The 19,088-nt window shown below is 45.9% G+C and overlaps 1 long non-coding RNA gene across 1 annotated transcript in view; it reads right to left on the reverse strand.

Annotated features, from left to right (window-relative positions):
• Positions 1-17,638: 17,638 nt before the first annotated feature.
• LOC129146851 (uncharacterized) overlaps positions 17,639-19,088 on the reverse strand; it is a 71,224-nt gene continuing 69,774 nt past the window's right edge. Inside the window, exon 5 of the long non-coding RNA XR_008554132.1 lies at positions 17,639-17,903. This is a non-coding gene — a long non-coding RNA (uncharacterized LOC129146851). The remainder of the gene's footprint in view (positions 17,904-19,088) is intronic.

The following is a 19,088-nucleotide window of genomic DNA, read 5'->3' on the forward strand; positions in this document are numbered from 1 at the left end:
ATATATGTAGGACAAATATCTTTTTCCATTCTGTGTTTTTCCTTTTTACTTCCTTAATCATTTGATGAGTGTAAGTGTTTAATTTTAATGTTTTCCAACTTATCAACTTTTTCTTACAGTAAGCACTTTTAGTAAACTGCTTGAGAAAAGACCATTGATAGAGGAATTGTAGTAGCTGGAAAAGCAGTGATTGGTCCTAGAAAACTTAAAAAATTAAAAATATAAAATGTGGCATTTATTAATTCCAGAAAAAAAATTGTAGTAGAAACAAAACATAGTCATAGTATACAATTCAGTTGAATGTGAAGATTAGTTTTATAGTCATCATAATATAACCACTAATGACAGTTTAGTCAAAAATTATGATAACTTTCAAGATCTTTTAGACAACCATGTAAGTGGCAACAATCTTTCTAACCTGATTCTGAACAAATTGAGAAATAAGAAGAAAGAGTGGCAGAGATGTAAAGATGGCACCTTTTTCTTTTTAAAGATTTATTTATGCATACAAGAACTGGGATAAAGGCCAGAGGTGTTGGGGGGGTGAGAGGGTTCACCAGAGATAGAGTGAGGAATAGAACCAGCAGATTGACTGAAAACACTGCTGAGGGGAGCAGCAGGTGAGACAGGAGAGGTCTGCTGCACCATGTCGGTATCTCCCCGGCCACCCGGGGATCGAACTTATGCTGCGATAGCTTCATAGTGCTGTGCTTAACCCCTTGTGCCACCAGGGAGACATCTAACGATGGCACCTTTTATCCTGACTGATTGAGGCCAGGTTGGTGAACATAGTTTCAAATCTGTTTGCAAAGTGCAATGGTTAACACAGAACCAGGCTCAGGAAGAATGAAGCCCTCAGTATGGACAATGCTGGACAAAGGGAAGCTTTCTCACATGAGTCCCTTGTGTTGCCTGTTCAATGAAAAAAAACCCTCTGGCCACCAGGTGGTTGCTTCCCATTCAACAACATGAGACGTTCAAAGTTGCCTCTAGAAAGTAGTTCAGTTCAAAAAGAAGGAGAGTTTACCTGCAATTCTTTCAGTAAAAAGGAAACCACTGTAGGCAGTATGCATGTAGAAGTGTGTTTTAATTAAGATAAAGCTAAGTGCTATAAAAAATAAACTCTTAAATGTATAATGTTTCAAGCACAATATAAACTGATTTCTTGTTCTTGTAACAGACCAAATCATATGTTCTTCATCAGCAGAGGCGGCTCTGCCATTTTCCACACATGGCTTCCAATGTTTCACCAGTCATCTCAGTACAGAGAAACATGTGAGGGGGCCTTTTCATGGACCACGACTGGAAGTGTCATTCATCCTTTTTACTCACATTCAGCAGGCCAAGTCTTAACTGAACAGGAAGCTGGAAAATGTAGTCTTACAATGAGTCCAGGAAAAAGAGGAAATTGTAAATGTTGGGGAACAGTGATCAAAATCTGTCACTGTGGGGCTTCCCTGGTGGGGCAAGGGACTAAGTCTCAGCACTATGACACAATCCGCAGCCATTGAACCGCAGCACAAGTTCAATCCACGGCCAGGGAGCTGACCCACATGGCGCAGCAGACCTCTCCTGTCTCACCACTGCTCCCCTCAGCACTGTATTTCAGTCAGTCTGCCTGTTCTGCTCCCCACTCTGTATCTGGTGAATCCTCTCACCTCTGGCCTACACCCCAGCTTTTGAATGCATAAATAAATAAATCTTTAAAAAAAAAATCTGACACTGAGTATGAGATTCATTTGGGAGAAACTTATCTGTTTCCCGTTGCTTCCTATGCCTGATACACAGTAGGTGATCAATAAACATTTGTTGGATAAATAAAATAGTGAAAAGAGCATGGACTTTGAAATCAAGACCTGGGTTCTAAACGAAGCTCTGCCACTCTCTAATTGCATTAATTTAGATTTAAATCTCCTGACCCTCAGTTTCTCATTTGTATGATGGAGATGAAACATGTTCCCAGACCCTATCAGCCAGCTGTGGGAATGGATAGTGGCTCAAAATATGCCAACCAAAGTAGTTTCTGTTAAATAGGCCTCTTCAATACCCTCCCAAATAAGTAGGAGTGGAGAAGGAGTTATGTAACAAGGAAGCAGTGGTTGCCTCATCAGTAAAGAACTATGTCATCCAGATTAAGGCAGCATCCCTGGAGCAGAAATAGAGGATAATGCTAGTGACAGGCAGCCTAAATACTCACAACATCCCTCTCATTTTTGTCCAAATTTGCCCTCCTCTTCGTAGAACAAATTATTTCTCAGGACCTCTTTGATTCTTCCAGCGAATATCTCTCTTCCTACCAGGCAGGTTTCCAGACATTCCTAGACCTGACAGAACTCTGAATTCCAGTTTAGGCGGCCAGACTGGGACTCCTCCACCCTCATCTCATCTTTATCGTGCTTTGCAGGATTGATGTTGGCATTCAATTAGACAAGGGAGTTAAAATATCAGATGTGGTGGTGACGTCAAGAAGGTACACAGTAAGTGTCGGTTCCTTTCGTATTCCTCGTTGTGCTTCTAGTACCTCTGACATTGGTGGCTCCATCATCCCCTGAAGGGAGCCCTGGCTACCTGCACCCGTGAATATTGGCACAGGTGGCTTAAGTGCTCGATGGCTTTGGCACTGAGGGTAAGGGACTATCGAGATTTGTATGGGAGCCACTGTTGTATCTGAAACCACTATGTTAGTGCTGATAGGAAACCAGAATTAGACCTCAAAATGCCCTTGGAGTAGAAGGGAAAAAAATAGCAAAATAATTCAGGAAGAAAAAGACAAATATTGCATCACTTCTCCTATATGTGCAATGTAAGGAAATAAAGCAAATGAATGGAAGAAGCAAAGTAAAAATAAACCAGTGGGCACAACAGAACTGAGGTTGACAGAGGGGGAGAGGATAGGGGCAGGGAATGAGAGCGAGAGCAAAGGGAATGTAAAAGATGGTGCTGGGTGTTTTGGTCTTTTTTAATAAAGAAGAAAAATATTTTAAGAAAACAAAATAAACATGATATTCCAACAAATGTCTTTGGATGAACTAGAGCAAAAGAAACATAAACCAAGAGATGTCTGCAGTGACTAAGGAATGAGCAGATAAGGCCTGGACAGTTTTTTAATTGCTTTTGATAATGGCCAAGTATGAGACACTGCAGAAAAAAAAACAGGAGACCTTTGTGACGGATTAAATATGGGACATGACAGAGAAGAAGGAACAGAAACAACCATGTGGTTACAAGGTAGAGTGGAGGGTAGTACTCGACTTAAAACAAAGAACTGATTGTGGAACACTTGCATCCACTATTTTGAACAAGTTATTAATCCCCTTGTAAGGGGCAGGAAGGACCACTGAGCAGGTTTTCTGATCCCATGCAGACCGGGTAAAAGAGTTAGAGTCCTCAGTGGCTTTTGCAGGTTTTTTATTTAGATTACCAGGTACACAGCAGGCAGGGGCGCTGGGGGGCTGGCAGGCTGGCAGGCCTCCCAGCCCCCAGCAAGTCTTCACTCTGGGCTCTCTGACCTTCTCTCACATTCTCTCTGCTCTTTCTATGGCTCTGCTTCTCTCTCGGCTTCTGCTGCTCTTGCTTCTCTTTCGGCTTCTTCTGGCATCCCCGTGATGGCCACCCTTGAAAAGCAGTCTCAGCCCAGGTAAATCCCATCTACCTATGCCCACACCCTATTCCAGGTGCCCGCCATCAGGCATGCATTCAGGACTGAAAGGATCCATCATCTATCCTGATGGCAGGAGGGCAGAAAAGCCTGACATTTTTTCCTTACCCTACACCCCTCTTGGGCTCAGTTTCTTCATTTGTAAAGTGTCTCTATCAGTCTTGTGTTTTTGTGAGTCAAAACAAGAACACAAGCTACACGATGTGTTTAAGAAATAAGAGGTGTTTTATTAAAAACAAAACAAAAAACAAGCTACAATACCCTGGACAAACAAAAGGGCTATTTGCCATCATGGTTCTCATTGTCAGTAGAAAAACTGGAAAGGGATATATTGATAGTTGGAGGAAGAACACAGTAGATTCAATTTTAAAGATGTTAAGATGATGGCATAAAACATAAGTGGAGAGAGCAGGTAATAGCCAGTGTGGAAGAATGAATTAAAGAGTTAATGAGTCAGGGCCATTATCTAGAACAAGGGCAGGTTTCCATAAAGTCAAGTCCTCTAGTTAATTGACATAATATTGGCATGTGGACTCAGCAGTAGAACTAAGGCATATAATCGCTTGCATGCATGGAAGTGCCATACACAAGGCACCTGAGGAACAATGTGCTGACTTCTGTACTCTATGGAAGCCTGGCTCTGGCTGCCCAAGACAACCAATACTTGCCAAAGACCCATCCATCAATGTGCTTGAATGTCCACTCGTGCAAAGTACACAGAAAATAGCAAAAGCAAATAAGACTGAAATTAAGGGAAAGTGGTACAGGAGCAAATAGAAAAGGAAGAATAAAGTGGGAAAATAAAAAGAAATGCTGAGTGAAGAATATTTGCCCACCATTGCAACTGCAAATATAGTTTAGTGAAGAAAGATGTGAATATGCTTAAGGATGTAAACCAGGGCCTCCCTGGTGGCGCAAGGGGTTAAGCGTCAGCACTATGAAGCTATGGGTAGCCACTGCAGCATGAGTTTGATCACCCACCAAGGAGCTGACCCACATGGCACAGCAGACCTCTCCTGTCTCGCCCACTGCTCCCCTCAGCAGTGTATTTCAGTAGATCTGCCTGTTCTGCTCCCCACTCTGTCACTGGTGAATCCTCTCACACATTCCACCCCACCCCCGGCCTACACCCCAGTTCGTGTATGCATAAATAAATAAATCTTTAAAAAAAAGGAATGGAAATTAATGCGCTAGTCTGAGTATTATGTAAAAACTGTGAGAATGGCCTCCCCGGTGGCACAAGGGGTTAAGCACCTGTAGGGTAAGGTAAAAAATCAGGCTTTTCTGCCCTCCTGCCATCAGGATAGATGAGGGAACCCTGTGATCCTGAATGCATGCCTGATGGAGGGCACCTGAAGTGGGTACACCTGTGCTAAGACAGTGCTTTTAAGGGTGGTGTCACGGGGACGCCAGTAGAAGCCGAAAGAGAAGAAGCCCGAAGCAGGAGCAGAAAATGCCAGAGAGCCCAGACAGAGTGAAGATTTGCTGGGGGCTGGGAGGACTGCCAGCCTCCCAGCCCCCCAGCACACCTGCCTGCCACGTACCCGCTGAACCCCAATAAAAACCTGCAAAACCACTGTGGACTCTGACTCCTCCTTTACCTGGTCTGCATGGGATCAGAAAACCTGCACTGTGTCCTGTCCTGCCTTTACAGCACCGCACTATGAAGCAATCCACAGCCTCTGCAGCAGGAATTCGATCCCTGGCTGGCCAGGGAGCAGCCCACATGGCGCAGCAGACCTCTCCTGACTCGCCCGCTGCTCCCCTCAGCATTGTACCTCAGTTGATCTGCCTGTTCTGTTCCCCACTCTGTCTCTGGTGAATCCTCTCACCCCACTGCAGCACCTCTGGCCTGTACCCCCCAGCTCTTGTATGCATAAATAAATAAATCTTTAAAAAGAAAAAAGAAAAAAAAAACTGCGAGGAAAAGTAGAGATGAAAGGAAACTCACTCATTTTTATCATGAGAAGAAGTTATTGGTTATCACCCTTTGTAAAATATAGAGTATGTACCACAAGAGAATTTGCCGTTTGGAGGATTCCTACCATGGTTTGTCCTGTAAAGCAGAATTCTCTTCAAAAAGCAAAAGAGCTCTCTCTTATTTTTTAAATGGGTGAATTGGTCAATTGCTCAATTTATCACTTTGGTAGAACTTTTATCTATTAGGACTTTGTAAATGAAAATAAGATTATGTGTTGAACCTGAAGCTTAACTAGTTGTAGGGTAAGGTAAAAAGTGTCAGGCTTTTCTGCCCTCCTGCCATTAGGATGGATGACGGAACCCTGTGGTCCTGAACGCATGCCTGACGGCGGGCACCTGGAATAGGGTGTGGGCCTAGGTAGATGGGATTCACCTGGGCTAAGATGGGGCTTTTAAGGGTGGCGTCATGGGGATGCCAGCAGCAGCCGAGAACGAACAGAAGCCGAGAAAGAAGCAGAGAAGGAGAGAAGTAGGGAGAACGCGAGAGAAGGCCGGAGAGCCCAAATAGAGTTGTAGGGTAAAGAAAATATCAGGCTTTTCTGCCCTTCCGCCATCAGGATAGATGATGGATCCTTGTCCTGAATGCATGCCTGATGGCGGGCACCTGGAATAGGGTGTGGGCATAGGTAGATGGGATTCAGCTGAGTTAAGACTGTGCTTTTTAAGGGTGGCGTCACGGGGACACCAGCAGCAGCAGCAGCAGTAGAAGCCGAAGCCGAAAGAGAAGCCGAGAAGCAGCAGAACGAACGCTAGAGAGCCCAGATAGAGTGAAGACTTGCTGGGGGCTGGGAGGCCTGCCAGCCTCCCAGCCCCCCAGCCAGCACCCCTGCCTGCCATATGCCTGGTGAACCCCAAATAAAAGACCTGCAAAACCACTGAGGACTCTGCCTCCTTTACCCGTTCTACATGGGATCAGAAAACCTGCACTGTGCCCATTCCTGCCCTTTACAATTGGCATAAGTTGGCAAGATCCGTGCAGACGGGTGTTGGAGCCCTCCGAAGACCTGGAGGGACTAAGGAGTAAAAGACTGCCTGTGACGACGCTGGAGGTGCCATGGCGGTATAGAAGATGGATACGTCCACAAGCTACAGGATGAGACCTGGCGTGAAGGAGACGCCCGAAAGGACCAGCCAACGACACCGGATAGGACCAGCCAACGACACCAGAAAGGACCAGCCAATGACCCCTGAGGCAGCAGGCCGTTGCTGAAGCAGGGAGAGGCCAATGGACTGATGGACTGATGAACTGATGATCTTGGACTGACAATACCGCCAGCAGGCGGAGGACCTTGGCAGGTTATGTTTTTTTTTTGAGGATCTGGGGGTGGCCAGTGGGCCTAGATGGCCAAAAGCAGCCTGTGCATGCCCAGCAGCCAGGTGGAGGAGAAAAGCCAACTGAGACAGCAAAAGCTGGTACTGATGCTAAGTTGAGAAGCCCTAAGCGGCTGTTAAGCAGCCTGAGTATGCTGAAAAACTGTGAGTCTCGTAAAATCACCTGTGGGTGATGCCCTGCTCATTCTTGAGTGAGGGTGAGGAGCTGAGGAACCTGTCCTTGGGGGACGGGTGGGGAATGTGGCTTGGGGTGGAGCCCAAGCCGAATGCAGAGTTTGGATCCCCGACCCATGTGATTGTGCAGTGGGTTGGCTTGAGTGCAGGGGTCTGTGAGTCGCATGGGTGGCTGTGAAGGCCGAGTGTTGGAGCGACTGCTGACAGAAACCCTGAGGGTTGGCGATTGCCCCCAACAGAATAAAATTGCCAATCCCAGAGCGAGTGTATCCTGGGGGTGGATGCTGTGTGTGCCTTGTAGCCGAGACTACAGCCAGAGAAGGCCAGGAAGCCTGACAGCTCCTGGTGTGATATAGTAGATGCCGTGAGTAATTCCCCTCCCTCGCATGAGCAGTGCCTTTGGAAGCAGATTTGGTAGCTCATCTGCTGGTACCAATAATTGTCTTTTGCACTAGGTTGGTGCCCTGCCTGGACTTATTTGTGTTCTGTTGTATTTTGTTATATTGTAATTTGTTATATTTGATGTATTTGCTTTTGTGGGCCATGGCTGCATTGTTTGTTTGCTTAGAAAATTGTATATACATGTATAGACTGTATGGCAGAAAACCCTGAGGGGGTGGACTGTAGGGTAAAGAAAATATCAGGCTTTTCTGCCCTTCCGCCATCAGGATAGATGATGGATCCTTGTCCTGAATGCATGCCTGATGGCGGACACCTGGAATAGGGTGTGGGCAGAGGTAGATGGGATTCAGCTGAGTTAAGACTGTGCTTTTTTAAGGGCGGCGTCACGGGGACACCAGCAGCAGTAGCAGCAGTAGCAGCAGCAGCAGCAGCAGCAGTAGAAGCAGTAGAAGCCGAAGCCGAAAGAGAAGCCGAGAAGCAGCAGAACGAACGCTAGAGAGCCCAGATAGAGTGAAGACTTGCTGGGGGCTGGGAGGCCTGCCAGCCCCCCAGCCAGCACCCCTACCTGCCATATGCCTGGTGAACCCCAAATAAAAGACCTGCAAAACCACTGAGGACTCTGACTCCTCCTTTACCCGTTCTGCATGGGATCAGAAAACCTGCACTGTGCCCATTCCTGCCCTTTACAAGAGTGAAGACTTGCTGGGGGCTGGGAGGCCTGCCAGCCTTCCGGCTCCCCAGCACTCCTGCCTGCTGTGTACCTGGTAAATCCCAATAAAAACCTGAAAACCCGCCGAGGTCTCCAGGACTCTCTCCTTCTTTACCCAGTCTGCATGGGATCATAGAAAACCTGCCCTGTGTCCTTCCTGCCCCTACACTAGTGATAAACTTTTTTCTAGCTTCTCTACCAAGAACATTTTCCTAAATGAATCTGCTGGAGGTGCCACACCTCTACTTCCAGAAGTAACCATGAAGTGATGGACTGAAGGTTTGGCCCCAAGAGTGGGTTGGTGCTAAGAGGTGAACTAAGCAGGTGCACTTCCCTCTCCAGGTTTTTGGGCTACGAAACCCAGCAGTGATGGCTGAGATGGTAAGGATGCCAAACTGCCAATCAAAGTTGAAAAGATGGGCCTCCCCTGGTGGTGCAGGCAGTTGAACGCAGCGCTGTGAAGCTGTCCGCAGCCTCTGCAGCGCCGGTTCAATCCCAGCCGGCTGGCGAGGGTCCCACATGATGCAGCAGACCTCTTCTGTCTCACCCGCTGCTCCCCTCAGCAGTGTATTTCGTCAGACTGCCTGTTCTGTTCCCCGCTCTGTCTCTGGTGAATCCTATTCACCCTCCCACGCATCTGGCCTGTACCCCAGTTCTTCTATAAATAAATAAATAAATCTTAAAAAAAAAAGTTGAAAAGGCAAGAAATGTGAGAAAGCAGAAGAGAAGCTGCTATAGACAGAGGAAAATGGATGTGCAGACAGATGCAGAAAAACCACAAGCCAAAAAGGTGTGCATCATGCAAGGAAGCCTCCCATTAGAGTTTGAGTGTCAGAACAGTCTTGACATAATGTACATTTTCCCAGAGACAACAGCTGATAATAGCTTCCACTTACTAATTCTTACTGGGTTCCAGGTCCTATGTTACTGCATTATTTCTTTTCATCAGGTCTCTGTGAAATAGCATTGTAGGGTAAGTGAAAAATTATCAGGCTTTTCCACCCTCCCACCATTAGCATTAATGATGGAGCCCTGCGGTCCTACATGCATGCCTGATGGCGGGCACCTGGAGAAGGGTGTGGGCATGCATAGGTGGGCACGCCTGGGATGAGACTGGGTTTGTAAGAGTGGCGTCACGGGGATGCCAGCAGAGAGCGAGAAAGAGAGAACGAGGAGAGCAGCAGAACCAGAGCGGAAACAGCAGAGCAGCAAAGGAGAAGCAGAGACCAGGAGAGAAAGCCGGAGAGCCCAGAAAGAGTGAAGATTCGCCGGGGGGTGGGAGTCCCGCCAGCCTCCTGGCCCTTCTGCCTTGTAAAAAGCTCAATAAGAGCCTGAAAAGCCACCGAGGGCTCCAGGACTCTCCTTTACCCATCTGCCGGATCATAGAAAACCTGCTCTGTGCCTTCCCGCCACTACAAGCGTCATCACCAAAGCCCCAAAGAGGTACAAACTTGCTCAATGTCATAAGCCATGAGGGAGTGGCGGAGTATAGGGCTCCAATCCAAGTGTGCCCGACCCTAAAATTTCTGCTCATAACACACTATTGTGCCCCACACCCACCACAGTCATTAGCACAGACAGGGTTGTTGCACTTATTCAGAGGCCATTCCTCTCCCAACAGCTGGAAATGTTGACATGAATCTTGTTGGCTTATGCCAGGAAAAATCACATTATCAGGCTAGATTTAAAAAATTATGCTTGCATAATTGCTTGATGGACAGAGCCAGTGGTGTGCCTGCTCTGGGCTCTTGCCTTCCGGGGACGGGAAAGGAAGGCTGGAGGACGACAGGGAGAAAATGGGAGAAAAAACTGCTTGACTTAAAAGGCAGATTAAGAGGAAGGTGAGCAAGAGAGACCAGCTGCAGGAATTGTTGATCATTGGGGAGGGGGGGGATCAGGAGAGTATCACCGCTTGAAATTTCAAGAGGCCAAGTGGAATGTGACCCATCCTGTACGGGAGGGTGAGGCCTCAAGTTTGAAGGGAAAATAGGACTTTGCTTCCTGTCAGCCAGGTGAGCAAAGATCCTGACCTTCATTTAGAAGGAGGAGTAAAAGTTACTGGATAGAATAAAAATCACAAGGTAAAGCAAATTAATTAATTATGTGCTTCTTAATGGTGTGTTAATCCAGCTCATCACAGATTGTTAGATAAGTTGAAGTATAAAAAAATGAAATCATGTACCTACAGTTTATCAACTTTGCGTGGCCGTTAACCCAGGATTTCCACACTTCGTGGAAGGCTGGTTTTGCAGTCTGGTTTGTTGTCTGCAAGTTGAAATAGAACAAAGTATCTGCAGCAGGGGCCTTGAAGAGAAGAAAAGAGAGAAGCCTGCAATCTCCAGGATGTGGTCAATTTCTTTAAAGACGCCTCTTTTTTCAATAAACTCAAAAATCTTACACTTGCCCGAGATTCTGACACTGTCGCCTGAGGGTAATGTCTGAGTTCAGAAATCAGAAATTTAGTTGGTCATGACCATTATTTTACAAGTAGTAAGCTTTTCATTTTTTCCAGAATGTTCAGAACTTTGTTAGGAAATACGTACTAAAATTGTTTTGTAAACAATTTAAAGCAATATACATGAAATGAAAGTAACTCTCAATCACTTTCCTCCTGTCTTGATCCTTAGAGTTACCAGTTTGTCCTTTTCCCTCTGAGTCTTACCCTCATATTTGATTGTATATAAATAAAAAAATATACTGTGTAGCACACGTTCTTTTGCCCTCTCTAAATTTGTCATTAGCTCTTCACACCCATCTTATTTTCCAAAGGTGCATGGAGTTCCATAAAGCAGATGTACCACAGTTTATGATAAATGAATAGGTTTCCAATATTTGTGATTTCTTTACCACCATGTAGGGTAAGGAAAAATATCAGGCTTTTCTGCCCTCCCGCCATCAGGATAGATGAGGGAACCCTGTGATCCTGAATGCATGCCTGATGGCGGGCACCTGGAGTGGGTACACCTGGGCTAAGACTGTGCTTTTAAGGGCGGCGTCACGGGGATGCCAGGAGAAGCCGAAGCAGAAGCCAAGAAGCAGCAGAACGAACGCCAGAGAGTCCAGATAGGGTGAAGACTTGCTGGGGGCTGGGAGGCCTGCCAGCCTCTCAGCCCCCCAGCCAGCACCCCTGCCTGCCATATGCCTGGTGAACCCCAATAAAAGACCTGCAAAAAAGCCACTGAGGACTCTGACTCCTCCTTTACCCGGTCTGCATGGGATCAGAAAACCTGCCCTGCATCCTGTCCTGCCCCTACAACCACTTCCAAAAATGCTGGGGCTGGAGCTCTCTGGTGCACATGCACAAAGAACCTAAAGATTAAATTCATAAAGATGGAATAGCTTTGTGTACTTTTTCATTTTGTGGACTTAGGGGAAACATACTCTAGTACAAGCATGCACAGGGCAGGATTCACTGCTGATTCGGGCAGACAGAACGGAGTCTTGGAGACCTCAATGGATTTTTACAGGCCTTTAATATTGGAGCAGGGAACCAGGTACACAGGCACTCCGGCAGGGAGGCTGGCATGCCAGGAGGCAGGCACGGGCCGAGCAGGGGGCCTAGGAGGCAGGCAGGCACCCCGCCTCCCAGCTTTCTATGCATCTTTCTCTGGCCTTTCTCTGGTCTTCTCAGTCTGTGTCATCTCATGGTCTTGCCGCAGAGGGGTCCTCTGGCTGTGCTGCCACTGCTGCCTTTATCATTCACCTCCAGGCACAGGTGTGAGCACTGCCATCTGCGTGCACCCTGTGCTCTCTGGGGCCCAGGTGGGCTCTCAGGGCACACACGAGGGGGCAGACCCAAGCCCCTTGGCCAGGCATCTACTGCAGTGGCGGGAAGGAGGAAAAAAGCCTAATTTTTAACTTCATTTACCATACACATACCCAGACCAGCAACCTGGCCAGAAAGAGACCCAGAACACGTTCTCACCTAACCCCTGACAGTTTTCCCCTTTGATCATGGACACTGCATATGTTTTGTACCTCATAGATGCAACAGCTCCCAGCATCAAAATCAGATACATGAACACTCAGCCACCAAGCTCTACTAAAACATTTGTTTTAACCATACACACACAAACATGCACACATACACAATGTGTACAGATTAAGGTGTAAAATTATTTCTCATTGTGGTTCATAACCAAGAAGTTAGAAAACAGCCTTTTCCCTGGACTCTCTATGGAGATTTTATTTTCTGTAGGTGCATCTTTACTTTCTTTTGCTTGCATAATCATAATGAAAAATAAAGTTCACATATATTTTTCAAATATAAAAGTATACTTGTTAATGAGCGTGGGTTTTTTCCCCCCAAATAATCCCCCTTCCCTCCACCTGCAGAGTCTAATATTTCCACAGCAGGCTGAGTGCCCTCACTGAGAATCACTGGTTGAAGGCAGAGCAAACTCAAGTCTTTTGAGTGGTAAGAGCAGCACCAATCCTAGCAAGGAAGGCCTATAAACTGGTTTGGAATGTTTGCTGAGTTTATTTCATCACTCTGTTTCCTGAAAGAATGTAGAGGTCAGTGGGCCATCAAGCGTCTTATAAACTAACATTGAGGATCAATGAGTTCTCAGGTGGATTAAAGTTAAAAGATGTCATTCCTCAGTGTGCCTATATTCTAGAGATGTTCATATTCTAACCAGTGTAATCTTTAAAATGCTGAATAGATAGTCCATACAGCTACCAGACAATCTGAATGAATTTGAGTATAAACAACCATTAGATGTAATTCTACCTGAAGGTCACCCTGTACTTAGCAATGGAGAAAAGGTATGATTAAGTACCTGGCTCTTCCCCAACAATATTTATGAATTGTGAGAAGACACCTCAATGCAAGAGATAGAATTAGTCAATGTCAAAAGAACAGTGAAGTTTAAACTAATTTTTTTTAAGTTGAAGCTAGCAATAATCTGATACGGTGTGAGAGAGCAAATACACAGGAGGGGAATGATGAAAGGTCTTCAAGAAAAACAAGGACATCTGGAAACAAGAAGGGAAATAGGTTTAAAAAGTATATAAAAGTCTTATAAAAGAGGAATAGAAGAAAAAAGCAAGAAGGAATCTTTAGAAAATTCAAGATAATGGCTTGAAGATTATATCTTATTTGATTAGTCCGAGCTTGGAAAGATAAGATAGGAGTAAGAATATATCCAGAATGCTTTTAATGGAAAGAATATATATTAAAGGACAAGGCTAGATAAGGCCTGAACTTTCCTCCTGGACAAGCAAGTACTCACTTTAGGGATCTGGCATCTAAAACAAGGCTCAGAGGTGAGGTCAAACTGGCTCATTGGCTATAGCTGGTAGAGCCAAGGGAAAGGTAGAACCCTGGCAAAGCTGGGAGATACCAGACACTCACTCAAGTGTGGGGCCAAAGGATCTGGGCAAAGACGCAGAAGTAACCAGGTGCTGGGCAAAGGAACAGAAACTGAGACCCCAGGACAAGACAAGCTGTTAAGAATAACAGGTGGGGGGGCCTCCCTGGTGGCGCAGGTGGTTGAGCGCAGCGCTGTGAAGCTGTCCGCAGCCTCTACAGTGTAGGTTCGATCCCTGCTGGCCGCAGAGATGCCCACATGGCACAGCAGACCTCTCCTATCTCACCCGCTGCTCCCCTCAGCAGTGTACTTTGGTCAATCCGCCTGTTCTGCTCCCCACTCTGTCTCTAGTGAATCCTCTCACCCTCCCACACATCTGGCCTGTACCCTCGTTCTTGTATAAATAAATTAATCTAAAAAAAAAAAGGGTAGGAAACAGAGCCTGGGAGTTCTCAGGGCTATGGAGTATCATCACAGAGGAGTTTTATGGAGGTATTTAGGGTGCTAAGCTGGTTTAACATAATAAATTAAATGGAGTCAAGCTCTTAACCTCAGCAAGAAATAAGTGCTATAATAACAACAAAAATAACCATATCTACTCTTTACTCATTATGGGCTTTGGTTTGAATATCGGTGGCAAAATGGGTGGATGTGACAAGTCACTTAACTTCCCCCAACTTTTAAAATGTAGACAACCCTCATTTCCCCCCTTTCCTGAACGGTTACATCCATTCCCAGGCATTCACTATGTGCTGGCCACTCCCAAATTCATTTCTCCAACCCAAACCTCTCCTCAGACAGGCACTTGCATCCAAACACAACTCAAACTTAACAAAGGCAAACTGAAATTCTTCAGATTCTCTTTCAGGGTCAAGGATGTTCGTCCTTGTCTAAAATGCTTCACGCCCATAAGCGGCACCATCAGTTGGTTTCTTGATTCCTCCTCTCAATCATTCTCAAATTTCAATCCAATGACTCCTAGAGCAAAACCCAATATCCTTTCCATGACCACAGCTTGTCTTAAGTGACTCCTTGCCTTAAAACGAATCTGGGATGACTATGAAAATGTCTGACATCCCTCAATGGCCTTTCTCCCCCAATGCCCCTCTCCCAACCCCTTCCTCTTTGCTCCCAAGGGGGCTGCTCCTCACTGCTGCCTTTCCAGGCTTTTCAAGGCCTGTTTCGTTAGGGTCTTTCCCAATTTTCTCCAGAACTCCTCGCAGTTTTAAAAATTATTTATCTTATTGAGGAAAAGTTGGTTGACACACTACATGTTTTAGGAATACAGGCCCACACCCCTCCAAAGGTTTCTTATCACACCACACCCATAACCAAGGCACCCATGACCCTCCAGCATAGTCCACCACAGGGCATTGGGCCCCACCCCCTTTACTCCTCACCCCACCCACCACTGGTAGCTTCAGTTCTGCTGTCATATTTCTAGGGGTGGAAGGGGAGGTAGAGATTGGGTTGGTTTGTTTGTTAGTTTTGTCTGTTCCTTTGCTTAGAACTCCTGGCATTTCAACCTGTTTGGGATGTGCTTCTCTGCCTCTCCCTCGGCTCCAGCCCACAGGAAAGGTTATTATATAGTATTTCCCCACCAGCCTCAGGCCCAAAGCTCTTGGTTAAAAAAAAAAGCAAAAAAATACCTCTCCCAAATTCACTTAAGTCTCAGAAAATTGGGTCGAGCACTGAATAGCATCAGGTAGATCCGCGTTGTAAGCGGAGAAAACAGCACTGCAAGAGGGGGTGTGCGTTAGAGGCGTCCAAACCGAAAGGCACAGATTTCATGGACAAGTGTTTCCCCTCTCCTGCTCTGGCAGGTCGGACCCGCGCCAGGCGATGCTGGCGGTAAGACACCCGGGGGGTGGAAGGTCCGGGGCCGCCCTCCCCGCGGGGTCCACGCGGCACCTGCCTGCCTTTCCGCTCACAGTCCAGCCACAGTGCGCAGCCAGACAGGGTTATCAGAAGCAGCGCACGTGCACGAAGCCGCGCAGGAGAGAAAGGATTGTAACGCGCGCGTTTGTGCCGGGATCCATTTAATGTGAGGTTCGCAGTGAAACCTCAGAAACCTTCGGGAAGCCGAGCAGTGGCGCCTGCGGACAGAGCTGTCAGAGAGCGCAGACCGGCTCGCCGGAGGGCAGGTCAGGAGGACTGGACCGCTCCTTCCTCCTTGGAAGCAGACGACACGCAATCAGGAGGCCTCTTTCCCAGACAATAATGGTTGAGGCCTCATTTCCAATGGATCCTCCAAGTAGAAATCCCTGCGTGACTGCCTTTTTCTAGACCCTCTGGAATGGCCAGACCTTGTGCTTTTGTTAATTTTCTATACCCCACCGGGTAGCCTGGTGGTGCCTGGCACGTAGCACATGCTCACTAAACACGTGTGGTATAAATGTAACCACTAGGGACATCCCAGTGCCCTAGCGTCGCCCTGCTCTTTGCATTTTTTAATGTATTAAACACACACACACACTTCAAGCCTTACAACACGATTGATTCACTCAAAATAACCCAGACAGCCTGACAAGACAGAGGCGCAAACGTCAGAAAATATACTCAGTGTTCATGTCTCTTCCCAATCACCTTCCACTCCATGTCCCAGTTGGGAGAGGAGAATGGGGGTGTGCACCCGGCTTTTCTTACTGTGTGGTGGAAACCCAGGCCCAGACAGGGTGAGTTACTTTCCCTGGATCTCTCAGTTTTAGAACTCTCTTGGATTCTGGAAAGAGCCTGAGCTCACCAGAGTTCAGATTATGCTCTGCCACTTGGAAGGACCCTGGGTAAATAAAAGCAATCTTGGTATCTCATCTTCCTCAGTAGGAGGAATAACGCTGCCTCCCTCATAGGATTATTCTATCCCAGAGACTGAATTAGAATAGGCGGCTAAAATAAGGTGATATAGGAAGCTGTACAGATCAGGTACACAAAAATAATAGTTTCCCTCTTCTACCCCCAGAGTGGAAATAATTTTGTGAGGATGGTAAAACTTCTTGTAGGCTATTTTAAAAAAATATTTTTTGTTTGAAAATAAAGATCATGAGTATAATAAATCAGTATTTATAGTAACAAATTAAAAAGTCATTTCAGTAGTGTTAATTCTTGTGTCTGGCATATATATCATCTTAAACACACGTGCACACACACACACACACACACACACGTCTCTCCTTCCTCATTAGCCAGCTTGAACCACCAGCCTGCAGGGAGGCAACAGACAGGGCCCCGGGAAGCCAGGGTGAAGAAGCTCCCACTTCAGATGGGTTCTGAGACAATTTTCCCCTTCCCTCAGGCTGAGATATTCTGCCATCTGTTTTGATTAAACCTTTCAAAATTCAACTTGTGTTTTTCCTTCCATTCCTTTGAAATCTCCTTTAATTCAACAGTCTTTAGGCTTTCTTCTTTCCCTTAACCACCATCTGGTGCTTCTATTTAAAAAAGAAAGAAAGAAAGGAAAGAAAACACATACAACAAACACTTTGAGTTCCTTGGAAGAAAGGTATAATGATGAGGATAATTTATTCCCCTAGTGAGGCCCATTACTATTTCCATGGCAACAGACTGTGATGTTCTGAACATGGGACTTTGTGATCATCACAAGAACAGGATGGCAAAAGGCCCTGTTCAGACTCTTTGTCCTTATGGATTCTTTGGGTAGTCACCCCTGGTGGCTCCCAATTGTCTACAGAATTAAGTCCAAAGGCCTTGGCATGGCATTCAAGGCCTTCCATATTGGTCCAATCATTCCCAGCTCATGGTCTGCTAATCCCAGGACACTGGCTACTCTGAACCTTCTCTATGGCTCCCTGTGTCCTGGAAACATCACACTTTTTCATGCCTCCTTGTATTTGACTCCATCACTTCTTACAAATGCCCTCCTTTCACTTCCTTCCCCTTTTTATAACCTAATGAAATCCTCCTCATTCTAAATGTTTGGCTCAAATGTCTCCTTGTAGGTGGACTCTTCCATGGTTCACTCAAGCAACAGAAATAATTGTTTTCTGTACTCTCAGCATTTTGCTCAAACACCTAACGACACCTAACTTAAAAAGAAATCATAGTTATGTTTATATCTTCTTTATTTGAATTTGGATTATTTGCTATTGGAATCCAAACCTGTTTCACAGACTACTACAATTCTTTCACATGACTTCTCAAAACATCCTAAGAGCTAGGTGGGGCACATATTTTATCCCCATTTTGCTGTTAAGAACAACCAGGTTTAGAAAACATAAGAGTAAGTGGCAGAATCCCGCTGATAGCATAGAAAGAATGTGGACTTTGGAGTCTGGCATATTTGGACTTTTGTAATCTCTCTTCCCTTCCATTCTTTCACCTGTGAAATGAAGAGTGAATGAAATCATGTATGTAAAGGTGCTCGGCATGTAACCCATATTGAAGAAATGTTAACTTTCTTCTTTCCCCTTCAAAGTCTACTTTCTAGAAACAGCCTACTTTCTAGTCTACATCTAGAAACAAAATTAAAATTTCCTTCCATTTTGCTTCCCAAATTTTTATGTCGTGCTACATTTTTGGTGCTGATTCAACGGAACAAACAAATGAATATCTTCAGCGTCTTCCAGCAAAAATCTTTGCCTTACATCCCTTTTCTGCAATCCAGTTTAATAAGAGATGCTACCTAACAGAGATGTAAAAATTCAATGAAACAGGGCTTCTCTGGTGGCGCAAGGGTTTAAGTCTCAGCACTATGAAGCTATCAACAGCAACTGCAGCACAAGTTCGATCCCTGGCCAGGGAGCTGACTCACATGGTGCAGCAGACCTCTCCTGACTCACCAGCTGCTCCCCTCAGCAGTGTATTTCAGTAAATCTACCTGTTCTGCTCCCCACTCTGTCTCTGGTGAATCTTCTCACCCACCCCCACACCCCTCTGGCCTACACTCCAGCTCTTGTGTGCATAAATAAATAAATCTTTAAAAAAAATTCCTTTTCTTTTCTTTTCTTTTTTTTTTTTTTTTTTAAGATTCACCTATCTATTTATACAAGCACTGGGTACAGTCAGAAGCGCGGGAGGGTGAGAGAATTCACCAGAGCCAGAGCAGGGAGCAGAGCAGGCAGAAGGACCGAAGTACACTGCTGAGGGGAGCAGCGGGCGGCAGGAGAGGTCTGCGTGCCATGTGGGACCCTCCTCTGGTGGCCGGGGAGCAGCCGGGGATTGAACCAGCACTGCAGGGGCTGTGGGCAGCCCCACAACCCAGCGCTCAACCGCCGCGCCACTGGGGAGGCCCTTTAAAAAATTTTTCAATGAAACAAGTATGGCTACATGAAACTCTTAGCATGATGTTTGGTATGAAGTAAGTGCATAGGGTTTTGCAATTACACTGCTATTATTGTCATTATTATTTGCATAGCAGAACACTGCCCTATGAGAAATACAAAAATGAACAGTCTCACGATTCTGCTTTCATGCTTTCCTTACCACAGTCAGCTTTTTTGCTGTAGTCATCTGTGCAGTCATTTCCTTTTATAAGATTGTAGGGTTGAGATCAGGCTTCTGCACC

Source organism: Talpa occidentalis, unplaced genomic scaffold (assembly GCF_014898055.3).
Source record: "Talpa occidentalis isolate TD23 unplaced genomic scaffold, MPIMG_talOcc4v2.1 talOcc4.5, whole genome shotgun sequence".
Taxonomy (NCBI): domain Eukaryota; kingdom Metazoa; phylum Chordata; class Mammalia; order Eulipotyphla; family Talpidae; genus Talpa; species Talpa occidentalis.